Here is a 13,680-nt window from a genome sequence, read left to right on the forward strand (position 1 = left end):
GTGTTGGACAAAGACGGAGGCAAGATCGACAATGACAAGCTCATCGATAAGTTTGGCTGTCAAAGGCTTGACCCTTCTCTCATCAATCGCATCGAGCTTCTCACCTTCTGCAGTGCCCACGGCTTCCTCCACCGTGGCGTCTTCTTTGCCCACGGGTTCCTCTACCTCCCAATGCTAACACACTCTAATAATATATGTATTGAGGGTAAATTGGAATTTGATGGTTGGATTTTTCCACTGTTTACGGAGATTTCAATGAAATATTGGATGGATGGACAAAAGAGAGAAAGGGGGAAGACAGAGAGAGGATGAGATCTGTGGAGTGGTTGATTTGAGTTTAATTTTTCTGGGTTTGAGAAGTCCCTGAAATATATGTCTGGATTTGAAATTGGGGTTTCAAATATATGCCTGGGTTTGAATTCCTTTGTTCTTAAGTTCCATTAAAGTTCTCTAAGTTTTTTTTTTCTTCCAACAGAGAAGTTGAAGCTGTGATTTTTCTCTCTCTGCATGTTAATTTTCAATGTGTTGCTAGCAATTTGTGACTCTTTTCTGTGGGCTTAATTTTGAAGCCAATTTGGTACAAAATGTAGTATCAAATGTTGTGCTATATTTTTCTTCTTCTTCGTTTATTTGATTTAGGGATTGGGTTTCGTTTGGTTGTTGGGGTTTGAAAAATGGGATTTGAGGCATGGTTATTGATGGATCCGTGGGTTTAGATGTGTGTGGGTGTGTTGATGTTTGTATTTTGACTTGGGTTTAGGGATTGTATTTTGATGGATCTGTGGTTGGTACTTTGATGGTATTGCTTGATTTGATTTGTATTAGTTTTCTGGGTGTATGTTCTTCATGTTTGTGAATTGTGAGAAAGTAATACCATATTTTAATCTTGTTTTTCTTTTGTTTTTTGTTTTTTTTCTTGTTTTGGGAGGATAGAGACATAAAATGGGTGTAAAAGACTTATTTACCCCTTTGTTTTAAAGAGAGGTGGGTAACAGAGACTAAACGAAAGTAACCTTAGGTAGGTATAAAGTGTCAAAAATGATAGCATGGGTGGGTAAGTTAAATTCGGGCTAAACCACATGTGGGTAATCTGTAATTATCCCATATTATTAATATTATTATAATTAATATAATTTATTTAATGATGATGATGATTATGAGAAATAAGTTATTTATTTTATTAAATAAGTCTTATTGAGTAATGTTTATGATAATGATTAGTTGATCCAAATTAAAAAATACATATTTAAGAAAAAAAATGTCTAAAGGCTTTTTATTTTATTTTTTTATTTATCCAAGTTGCCTTTGGTTAGTTTTGAGTTCTCAGATATGCCCATTTGTATATAATAATAAAAAATTATAAATGAAAGAATCTTCCAAAACTCCAGAAGGTATCCTTGAAGCATGGAGCGAGCTTACTTTTTGTGGTTGTTTCTTCATCTCACTTCCTATCTCCGCTTCTCCCTTTATTTATGTAGATTTTCCCCCCTCTTGATCTATTTTTCATCCTCCTTCAAGCTCTAACTCACATCATGGAATGATGATTTAACAGTGAAACGACATTTTTATTGTCCTTCTATATTACCTGGAAAAAAATCATATTACCATAATCTATTATACAATTTCTTTACCGCAACTATAAGTGGCAAATGTCGTGTGCTAACTTGCCCTTTGTTTAATGACAAATTTCAAAGATTATCCTCCATTTCAAAATTAAAATTTATTGTTTTAAATTTTTAATTAAACTGTATTTAAAAATGTTAAGTATGAATTTTTCTTATTATTATTTTTCCTTTTTTCAATGGGTTATGAAGAAATTTATCATTGCAAGTGTTTGTAGAATATGACTCGAATTAGGAGTTTGATTCCTTGTTGGATTTGGATTTGGATTTGGATTTGGATTTAGCATAGCTTATTTTATATAGGATCCAACCACAAAATTTTGACCCTTGTTTTCAACATCTGTTTTTAAGTGCTTTGGATTAATTTTTTGTACTTGTCTTTTTCTATGCTAGGATGTGCTATTTATGTCAACTAGCTTGCAACCCCATACATATGCATGAATACACTTAAAGATATACAATAAAATGCATAATATAATTCATATATATATAATTTAAATACTATTGATAGTCATTTTTATATTTTGTTAACTCTTTAAAACAAATTTGTAAGGATATTATTAGCTATAAAATGTAAATTGTCTGTGTTTTTTTTTAAATTATTGTGAAGCTTTTTTTTATGGTTTATTTATTTTAGACTCTTTAGTTTTTGTACGTAATAACTCACTTGGATAAATATTTATAATGTGATCCCACATTTGATTCTAAAATTAAGAAATAAAACTCTTTAAAAATAAATAATTTAGGGCACACGGCGCAAAATTGGAGCTCTAATTTGGAATTCTAATTTGAGTTTTTCTCTGCTTTATCTATTATATTATATATATAGATATAAATGAGAGTAATACAATAATTGATGAAACTCTCTTTCAAAATTCAATCAACCAGAGTTTTATTGTTTGTTTGCATCTTGTTGTTGTGGCAAGAATAAGAATTATAACATGCTTAATAAAGAATATTATGTCATGAAATGCACACACTCTCTCTTTTACATAAGAAGGGAAAACTCTCACAAATACATAGAATTTCATGTACATTAGAAGTAAACAAATACATCATCAACCATTTGGTAGTCCGGGGAAAAAAATAGAGGAAGTTAATCAGTCCGGGTAGTTTATTCATCAAAATCAAGTGACTAGTGTTATGAATCTGAAAAACTATTAGAAGAACGATTTTGCAGCAGGTACTGTAGGTCGTTTTATGTTAAAGGTAGTTTTACATGAGTTAAAATTAATTTTAAACCAGTTCTAAATAGAGGGACACTAAACAAAATATTAGAGTGGATTTGAAATATAAATTGGAGCTCTCTCAGTGAGAGTTACATTGATATCCTCACTTCAATACCTCAAGCTTCAGGACCATGGTGTCGGGTTTGATCTCTCTCTCATACAAACACACACGTAATGCACAAATTCAACTATCTATAAGCTGAAGGGATTAATTACACTAATGGGTTTTTTTTTTTTTTTTTTCTTCCAGAACTATAACTATCTGTTCTGCTTCTTTTGAATTACCATCAGATTGATTGCTTTCAGAAACTGTCGTAGAGCTATTGGTCTCTTCAATTTTCAAGCTTTGTGCACTCACACCGTCTCCAGTAGTCAAAACATCCACTGTTAAATTATGAGCATGAGCTGAATCAGGTACAGTCACTGTTCCATTCTGCTGGGAAGAATCAGAAGTGTCTGTACCTGTTACGGCTGTGTCATGGCATTCAGTACTTCAGTTGAGTTATTGCCTACATTGGTACTCAGCAGTGATGTGTTATTGATTGCTTCAGGGTGATATTGGCACATGCACAGAAGGGTTAGAATAATTAACGGCACAGAAGGGTTTGTCACTAGTACAAACAAAAGGCAAAATGAAGGGTGAAATTTGTGTGTTCAAATTAATCCTATTGGATAGACGTGTAAATTGCAAAGAAAAGGAATCCACAGAATCTTCAAAAGAACAAACAGAAATCACATACACACAGTATACATGTCCTAAAAGAGAAGAAGAAGAAAGACTAACAAATGTAAAAGAGAATGCGATGAGTAAGTATGCCAATCCTTATCTGTAAAGAGAGAGATTTGGAGCCTCCACAAATATATCAAAAAAAAAAATCCCTATTTACTATTGAAAACCCCTATACATTTGGGATCAGAATGCCCTTTTTTGTCCTTCTGTAAAGAGAGAGATATTTGGAGCAGCCAATGTCAAATTTGTTTTCAAAAAAAAAAAAAAAAAAATTCTAAAAAAATGTCAACATACCAGCAAATACACCTACATCAAAAAAATCCGTGTAACCTCCAGAAGCCTCAACATCACTTCACTTCCTCTCAGAATTTATACATTTTAACTTCAGCATTATTGCTGCTTATTTCCAACAATTTCACCTCTTCGTGATTCTCTAAACTATAAGAAAACAATACCGTATCTTGACCTCTCATATAGATGATCCCTACATCTTCATCAAAAAATAAAGGCTGGCCTCTAGAAATTTCTGTTATTGCACACAATTTCTTCAAAATAGATTGGCTGTGCTGCCCCTGGAAACGCCAAAGATGCAATTCAGAATCCAACCATCTGTATAAAAGTAACCTTGACTTTGATTCTAACAAATGCATTTCCTCAGGTATTCTGAAAAGCGTCAACACATCATTATCAACATCATACTCCATTAGAAGAGAACTCCAAAAGGAGTAAAATTTCTGTTGCCAAAAAACCCCATCCTTGTTGCAGTCATCCCGCTTAAATTCTTTTTCTTTCATCAAATAAGAATTTCTTATATAAACTACCCTCTCTTCCCACTCATGGCATCCTGAGTTGAATAGCACGAATCTGGTGGTTGAATCGACTACGTTTGTGTGCTTGAACAATTGGAACAATAGCAGAAACTGTTTGTGTCCTGTTACTGCAAATTTTGGATGAGGACCAGCTTTGGGATGAAATGGGACCTTCCATTGAAATCCTTCCAGAGGATCAGTAACCTGAAACTCCTTCTTTCGGTCATAAAAATTCTCCCTGAACAGAATACATCCCCCGGAGCAGCCAACGAAGGACAAACGTGTAGTATCAGATAATACCTTGACACACTCTGTACCCTCCTTTTCAACCTTCCAAATGGTAAATCTTTGTTTAATGCTACCAGCATATGCCGCCACCACAAAGCCCAAATCTGTTGTCACCGGTGAGTCTTTACGAATTTTCTCAACAATTAATCCCCACCCCTTTGAAGCAGCAGAAAATTTCAATCGACTAGCTAGCCCACAGTTGCGAACGATGTCTTCAAGAATAGGGTCAGGTACATATTTTGCTTTACTCATTTTAGAATCTGTTCAAACAGCAAAAAAGACAAATTTATAAATAAAAAAAACTGTCTAAAATATACAAAACTATTAATTATGGTTAATCAATATAAATCCAACTACAAATCAATGAAATTTAAGTCATTTAATCAAAGGATAATGCTTGTATAGCAACTTTGCCCAACAAAAAAGGTAGGCAGATAAATTCCTTTTTTTTTTTTTTTTTTTCCTGAACAGAAAGTTAAAATATAGCATGTCACAGAGAAAACTAAAAAACCAAAAGATGATATCATTTTTTTGCCTCTCCATACAAAAGTTTGCAAAGAAGCAACGGCCTCATGGCGGCTTCTGCTGCTTCAGCCTCCTTAGCCTTAGCTTCAGCCTTCTACCTTTCCTTTTCGTCTATAAGCTTCCCCAAATCCTCTTCCCTTCCTTCTTTCCTCAACTCCCCTTTTACAAACTCCTGCAACTCCTCAGTTAATTCAACCCCATCATCATCCAACATCGTATCAACCACATTAAGCACCTCATCCAACTTCCCAACCTCACTCAACGCCTTCATTATAAACTCATAACTCGCAACATCCATCTTGAGCTTCTTCACCATCAGATCAAAAAACGACTTGGCATCATCCACCTTCCCTACTCTAACCAACCCATCAACCAACTTATTATAAACCCCCAAGTTCGGCCTCAGCCCTGACTCAACCATTTTTCTATGATACCCGGCTGCATCATCCGCCCTATCTGCCTTAAAACAAGCATCCATCAATAACACAAACGTAAACTCATCCAGGTTCACCCCCTTCTCACTCATCTCCCCATATACCTCCTCGGCATCACCCAACATCCCATTATCACACAACTGCTCGATCAAATTATTGAACGACAAAGTATCTGGACTACACCTATACTGTCCCATCTACCTAAAAACCTCAATTGCATCCTTAAACCTCCCCTGCATGCAATACCCATCCACCATCACATTAAAACTCCCCAAATTCACCGTCAAACACCACGGGGGCCTATTCTCCTCAATCAGCTTATCGAACAACCTCAACCCCAACTCGAACTTCCCATTTTTATTCAAAGCATCCAACGACGAATTAAACTCGACTGCACTCATCTTCACCTTTGAACCCTTCCCAACAGCCTCCTTCTCCATCCCTTTCATGAAATACCCTTTGACCAAAGCCCCATACACAACCCCATTCTCCACAAACCCACCAAGCTTCTCCTTCAACTCATCAAAAAGCCCAAAAACACCATCCAAATCCCCACTCCTCACGCACCCATTCATCAAATAGCTAGTAAGTTTGGCCAATTCAGAAAATCTCTTCAAATACTTCCCACCCAAATAAAGAAATCATACATTCTCCAATTAAAAACCCTAATTTCAAGGACTTGAAATGAAACAACCGCATTACCAATGAACCCAAAACATATATTGTAACTCAAAGAAACAAACAGACCCACCCAAGTTCTGAAACAGCTTTCAAGATTCACACTTTGCAATTATATAGGCCAAAAAAATTCTACCTAATCTAATAAGCAACAATGTATATGCATATTAATAAGCAATTCCAAATGTTAAAGCCGAAAAAAAAACCCTGTCAGGAATAGGTGTGCCTTGTTTAACTTCAAGGACTTGAAATGAAACAACCACATTACCCATGAACCCAAAACAAACAGAACCACCCAAGTTCTGAAACAGCTTTCAAGATTCACACTTTACAATTATATAGGCCAAATATTTCTACCTAATCAAACAAGCAACAATGTATATGCATATTTATAAGCAATTCCAAAAGTTAAAGCCGAAAAAACAAACCTATTTTCTGGGGAAAATCTTTGAACCCGTTTTCTTGAATTGAATCGGTCTGTTTTTGTGGTGAGGAAAGCCAGATCAGGTCTGTTGTGGACTGGGAAGTGTCGAATAAGGAGAGAGCAAGGCAGCAGTTGGGAAAATTTTCTGCTTTTGAAGATGGGTTGAAGATCAAAATGGGTTGTGTTATTTGAGAAAAAATTGAGAGAATTTTTTCAGAGAGAAAACGCAAGAAAGGAAGGTGAGAGAGAATGAAAAATTGAAAACACTAGACCAAAATGAATAGACTGAGTAGCCGTTATGCCATATAAACCCAAAATGATTTTGAAAAAATAAATACTAAAAAAAATAATGATTTTCAAATATTTTTTTGATGAATAAAAAATCAGTTTTTTTTTTTTTTTTTTCACCCCCTTGTTCTTTTTGCTTTCAAAATACCAATGGACGGAAGAACCATTTAAAATTTCTTTTGGAATGTAATGAATTCATTAAAGAATATTTGTTCTTATGTTTTTAAAAAATTAAAAGGGTTGTTTTATTTGCTTGTGTGGTTTTCCTCTCAATGATATTATCATTTACCCAAAAGAAAAAAGAAAAAAAAAATTGGGTCTCAATATCTCATATTTTGTATTGGTATTTTAAATTTTAATAATACATTTTCCTTCTTTTTAAATTGAATAAATATTTCAAATTTACAATATTCAATCTAAATCATGAAATTAACTCATTTCAAATAAAGAATATTCATGATGAACAAACTCACTTAATGCTAAATTTAAGCTTTGATTCATTTATAAGTTGTAAATAACATACGTACGTTCAATTAAAAATTTCACATGGCAAGTAATTCTTGTAAGTGAAATTGTTATTGCGTAGAACACTAGAACTCATGTGCATGTTAGCTAGTGATTAGGACCAAAAAAAAAACACAAAGCAAAATTTGAATTTAAAATAAAGTTGAGCCAAAGAAAATTGCTTTATATTTTTGTCTCAATATCTCATATTTTGTATTGGTATTTTAAATTTTTATACTATATATTTTTTCTTTTTACATTTTCCTCTATTTTAAGGTGTACGAGAATAACTAATAGCAAAGCCATTTTCGTGGGTTTCAGTTAGTTCATTGGTAAAGTTTTTTATGATTGAATAAGAGATTTGGGGTTCAATCTCTGCATGCACGAAAAATCGATTAGCATCTTGATCTGATGATAATGATAAAAAGCTATCATTAAGAGCGGACGCCTTAGGTTGAAATTATCTCAAAAAAAATTAGAAACGTAAAATCATTTAATTATAATGCTATAGTTACAAACATTATGCTGAGGAAACTTTAAAAAGTTTCAGTCTAGTAAAACCATTGATATCTAGAAATAACTAATGAAAATAATGAATTATTATATTATTTGTATATTCTCTTCTAAATTTAGTATTTTGTCACTCGTTTTTGTACTTCTTTTAAAGATTTTAATTAAAAATATTTAGTGAAGTAATTGACTTTTCTTTTTTCTTTTTTTATTCCTCAGAGCATTCACAACGAAAGAGTTAAAAAATTTAGCTTTTAGTACCTTATTGTACAATAGACCCAAAATCAAAGATTCTATTTTAGAATACAATAGATTTAAATAATATAGAAAATACAATAAAATAATCTCTTCACTGCACTAACAATCAAAAATTAGGGACCATTAACAAGTCCATGAACTCACGAATTTGAAATCCCTTCACCAACCTGAGGACATAAGTTAAAGGCCAAATTTATGTAGCATATGCACAACCCTAAAAGACATGACCCGTAGACTCACACCCACTCCCACATGGCTCACATATGGCACTCTCAACAATACCCCGACGTTGGAGGTTAGCTAGTGTAGGGAGAGAATTCTTGTAGGCTCTCCAAGAAAAATGTTCCACCTTGCTAGGAATATTTAATCCCCGAAGTCTTTTCCAAAACTTCCTAGTATCACTATCATTAGAGCAGCTACCACTGTCACTTTGATCTCGAAACTTTATAGCGATCTTGTAAGCACTTCTAATCGAGAACTTCCCAATTGGAGCTGTTGTCAATATCAGAGCATCATTCGAAAGAGCAGTACTGATTGGTAGTCCCAAAATAACGTTTGCTTTATGAGGAAAAAAAAACTTGCCTCACCAATTTTGTCTTCCAACTCTTAGCCTTAGTGTCAATGAATTCATTTTCCAACGCTTGACGCTGCAAGATATTCAGTGCCAATGATGACATAACTTTGAAAGTTGATGTTGTGGGGAGCTATTTATCATTCCATATCCTATTTTCTATCCATTTCCAACTCTTCCATCATATAAATTCACAAGTCATTGGGTTTAATCCTTCAAGTGATAGATGAACGATAATGACATTCTTTGGAGTGTTTTAAATCTATGGTTCGAATTTGACATTTTCTTTGTTCACTATCTACTTGTTCTCTAAGAAAAAGAAAACCACTTCTCATGATGGGATCGAGTTCAAACTAATTAGCTTTCTTTAAGAAAGGGTAGGTTGTTTATAAATCAGAATAAAATAGCATCCTAGAAGCATTTTACAAAATGGTCCTTGCAGGAGAAATAGTAAAAGCTAAAGCAACAAAAATTTTTAAAATAATAATAATAATAATAATAAAAGATGATTCCGGAGTATACTTTGTATATACTATATAGTTCAAAGTTGGCTACAAAACCACTTGGTACTGCTTGGATTCAAATACAGTTTGTCAACAAAGAAATAAACCTCCACAGACAATATTTTGGATGTCCAAGGGTATACTGGTAATTTTGGAAGTGTAGGGGGTATTTGGGTCAATTTGAGTATTTAAGGGTATTTTGTTAATTTTGGAAGTCAATAGGGTATTCAACTAGTTTTAAAGTATTTGGGTCATATTAGGTTAAATGGATGGGTTACTAATTAAATGGATTGGGCGGGTAATGGATAATTAATTTATATATAAACGGGTCATAAATGGATAAATGGGTAATTACAAACCCAACTCGCCCATTTGCCACCCGTATTTGACATATATTTTTGTGTCACTATGTTTCTAAATAAGTAGGTTGTTGGCTTAAGGCAACGATTCTTTCGTTCTACTGCATCGCTGAGTTTGTAGGAGATTTTTCTTTTAGTGCACAATAAATTTGTAAAAGTTTTCAAGGAGAACAAGGATATTGAGGTAAATTTTGAAACAGAGGCAAGTTTTTTATTTTCCATCTAAATGTGATTTTATTTCTGTGACATCTAGCATTGAATTGGTTCGTTTGTAGGTAATTGTGGCCAATGATCAAACAAGGGAGGAGAAATGGCACAAAGTGCAGTCAGCCTAGCTATAGAGTATTTGGTCCCCTTTGATAGGCCAAAAACGTATTAACCCGTTGTGATTAATGAATTGATTAATTAGCCAAGTTTATTAATTAATCAAATTAACATGCAAAGTGCGTGGTAGCACAAAAAAAATCACTAATTAAACTAAGTGCAGCGGAAATTAAATTGACAAGATGATTTGTTTTCGAATGGGGAAAACCAACGCGGCAAAAATCCCACCGGATGATTTTAAGGTCACCACTCTCGAAAATTAATTATTATCAAAACTAGCGGTTACAAGTAAAGGAATCCCAATACCTTATACCAACCTACAGTTGAACCCTTATCCCAATACCCAATTGGACTTGTTCTGTAGTGACAATCTCTCCTTGTAATGCACGGCTCCCAATACATAACTAACCAATTGCGTGGATCCCAGTACGCGACTTCAATCACCAACTAGAGAAGGTTGTTGGATGCAAAGTTCTTCAGTTCATCCAGACGATGAAGATCAAGAAGATGCTTGGTTACAAAACCCTACGGTATACAAACATAGCAACTTCTTCATAAGAGAGATGAACTAGGGCAAATTCTGTCTCCAGTCACAATTTGGTTAAACAAACTTTGCTCAACACTTGTGCAACTTGACAGACATAAATCCACCTCAAAAAATCCCAGCAACTGTATTTTTACCATAATGAATCGTTTTGAATTATAAGAAACCTTAAATAGGGTATATATAGAGAGGCTAGGTTAATCTTGAGTTTCTTGATGTAATGCATTTCAAGATTCGTTTTATGATCATGCCTTTTCCTTGTTGTGTTAATATGATATTGAGTTGATCATATTTAGTTTTTAGGGTTTCTTATGTTTTTCTTCAGTTGTTTTTTTTTGTTTTTTTTTTTTTTTTCTTTTAATAATTTTTTTTAGTTAACTCAATCTAACTTGTAAAATTTAAGTTCTTGTGTTAGGACTTAGGATGCATACATGAAATCGAGAGTTTGTGTGCAAGATTTCAATCCTGCATATGCATATGGTTGAGTACAATGTTATTAAACCCGACCCGGCTAGTCAAACTGATAACCTGATGACCCGGCGCATAAAATGGTCCGGGTTTACCTTGTTGAAATAAGAGAAAAGGGTTAGATAATTTTTTTGAAAAAGGCTCTAAACTCTAGTACACAAATGTTGATTCTATGACTATGAGATTGAATAGAAATGTTACTATTATTTTTTGCTTTAGGTAAAGAAAAGGTTTTCATAGGCCAGGTTACATGAGCTTTCTCCCACCTTACGTCCATTATCTCTCTCTGAATAGTTTATAGAGTTAAAAGGAAGGTATTAGAGAAAAAATTCCTGAATTAAGGATTGATTAGGATGAGAAAATTACGATAGAGGACAATGATTGACAAAGCTTTGTTTTCATTAGAGCCCTATTTTTATTTAACAACGAAATTCTTGAAGAAAAGGGGAAAAGGGTTTGTCTTTTTCGTTTAGAATAACGAAGCCGAACACAAATGGGGCATTATGAAGGTAAAAAAAGAAGAAGAGCAATAGGCGATCAAAAGGAAACAAACAGTGGAAACAATGATAAAAAAAAAAAACTGGTGGAAACAAAGAGTATGTGGTCTATTATAAGCCTAAGACCAAATCTTTTGTACACTTCAAATAAAAATAGTGATGTTTGGATGTTTCCTTTTGTGGTATTGCTTGTATAATTCATCCAAAATGAAGCAAAGAGTGGTCTAATCTTAACCCATATATAAGTCCATTAACAGGGCACTTAGAGAATAGAGGGTGGTTCCCAATTAAAAGTGGCCAAGGTGATGCTTTCATACTTCTTTTGATCACTTTTATATGAATCTAGCTACAAATTTTCATTCAATTATATGCGCTAATTGATTATTAGAGGTTGAGGGAATCTTGGGAAAAAGGTTTTGTTTCCAACAAAGTGTACCTTTTCACCAATATTACACTGAAGCTAACAACATTTTTTTGAAAAAGATTATTTTTAATGGATCTATTCATAATAGAGCGACTAAATTTTAACTGTTTGTCAACTTACCGTAATCTTCCTCCTTTTCCAAGCTTGGGACTGACTAGTTTGATTGTGAACAAAATATATGACGCTATGCACGAACACGTAGAATTTGACACACATAGAATTGAGGATTTATAGTTGACCCTAAGAACTTGGGACTAAAAAATATAGCTTTTAGCAACTTGAAAAACAACTTTATCTATTTTAACAACTCACTTTATAATCCACCCAACATCAAAGACACTATTTTTCTAGCAACTCATTTAAAATAATATAAACAACTCAATAAGATAATAATAAACATCCACCACAAAAACCAACACAACAGCAACAACCACCTCCACCATCACCCCACTAGCCACAACCACAAATCGTAACAGAAAAAAAAAAATAAAAAAATTCAGCCATCAACAACGTTTCTTTTCCACTTCTCAACCCATGACCACCAACCACCAAAAAAAAAACAAAAAACAAAAGCCAAAACAAACCTATAATCCAACCACCACCAACCTTCCTCTTCCACTTCTCAACCACAACCAGAAACACAACACAACTTAATAGAAATCAAACAAATCGAGCCATTGATGCACAGTCATCGTGACCCACGACCCAACCAACCAAATCGACCCACGAACCAATCAAACCCAACGAAGCACAATCACCCACGACCCACGAACCAATTGAACTACAAGATATTGAAGAGACCCATAGCCACACCATCAAGCACGGCCAACCCAAACCCACGAATCCGAACTGGCGACACCTCACAAATCACGAAATAGGCAACCCAAACCCATGGATCCGATCTTCACACCAATGCCCTCGAATCCGTTCTCACCTCAATGCCGATGTCCACAATCCGATTTCACATGGGTTGGGGTCGGAACCAAGAGGAGAGAGCAGAGGAGAAGTGAGAAAGGAGAAAGAAAAGAAAAGAGAGAAAAGAAAAAATATGCGTGTGGAGTGAGAAGTGAGCGTGTGGGGAATAAAAAAAATATTTTTTGTTAATACCTTCCAGCTACAATGAACTGCTAGAGATAGCAGCTCACTCTAGCAATCACTCAAAAATTTTGAGCTTTACCTTCTTTGCTGTAGTGTGTGTTTTTGGTGTTTTGATTGCTAAAATGACTAAATAGTCATTTTAGCAACCTTATTGTGAATGCTCGAAAGGACCAATCACAAAAAGGTCTTGGTGATTTGTACTTCTAAAGACCATTGATAGGTTCCTCATCTCTTTCTCTTGCTAAGTTTTCAAGTTGAGCCTCCAAACTTGTGGAGTACCTTATAGGAAAATTCTTAATTTAAATTATACTAGCAATGTAAGGTTTACATTATGGGTCTAATAAAGCTCAAATCTTTTGCACTATATCGAATCCAAAAAATATCAACAGAGTTGCCAAGTTTTTTGAACAAAGAGTTACCAAAGAGTATTTGGCTTCATGTTTTGGGTGGTGTGTATATTCTTATTCATATGGTAGAAGTACACGTAGTGATGAAGCAAATTGGCGCAGCCTCTTTCTCTTAAACCCCATTAGCCTAGAGAAAATAACACTGCCACCATTGAAGAGACAAGAATCTATTGGCTATTGCCTCTT

General features: G+C 34.2%; 1 pseudogene; it reads right to left on the reverse strand.

Annotated features, from left to right (window-relative positions):
- Positions 1 to 5,201: 5,201 nt before the first annotated feature.
- LOC126695719 (pentatricopeptide repeat-containing protein At3g49240, mitochondrial-like) lies at positions 5,202 to 8,976 on the reverse strand (annotated as a pseudogene).
- Between the last annotated feature and the right edge of the window lie 4,704 nt (positions 8,977 to 13,680).

Source organism: Quercus robur, chromosome 8 (assembly GCF_932294415.1).
Source record: "Quercus robur chromosome 8, dhQueRobu3.1, whole genome shotgun sequence".
In the NCBI taxonomy this organism is placed as follows: domain Eukaryota; kingdom Viridiplantae; phylum Streptophyta; class Magnoliopsida; order Fagales; family Fagaceae; genus Quercus; species Quercus robur.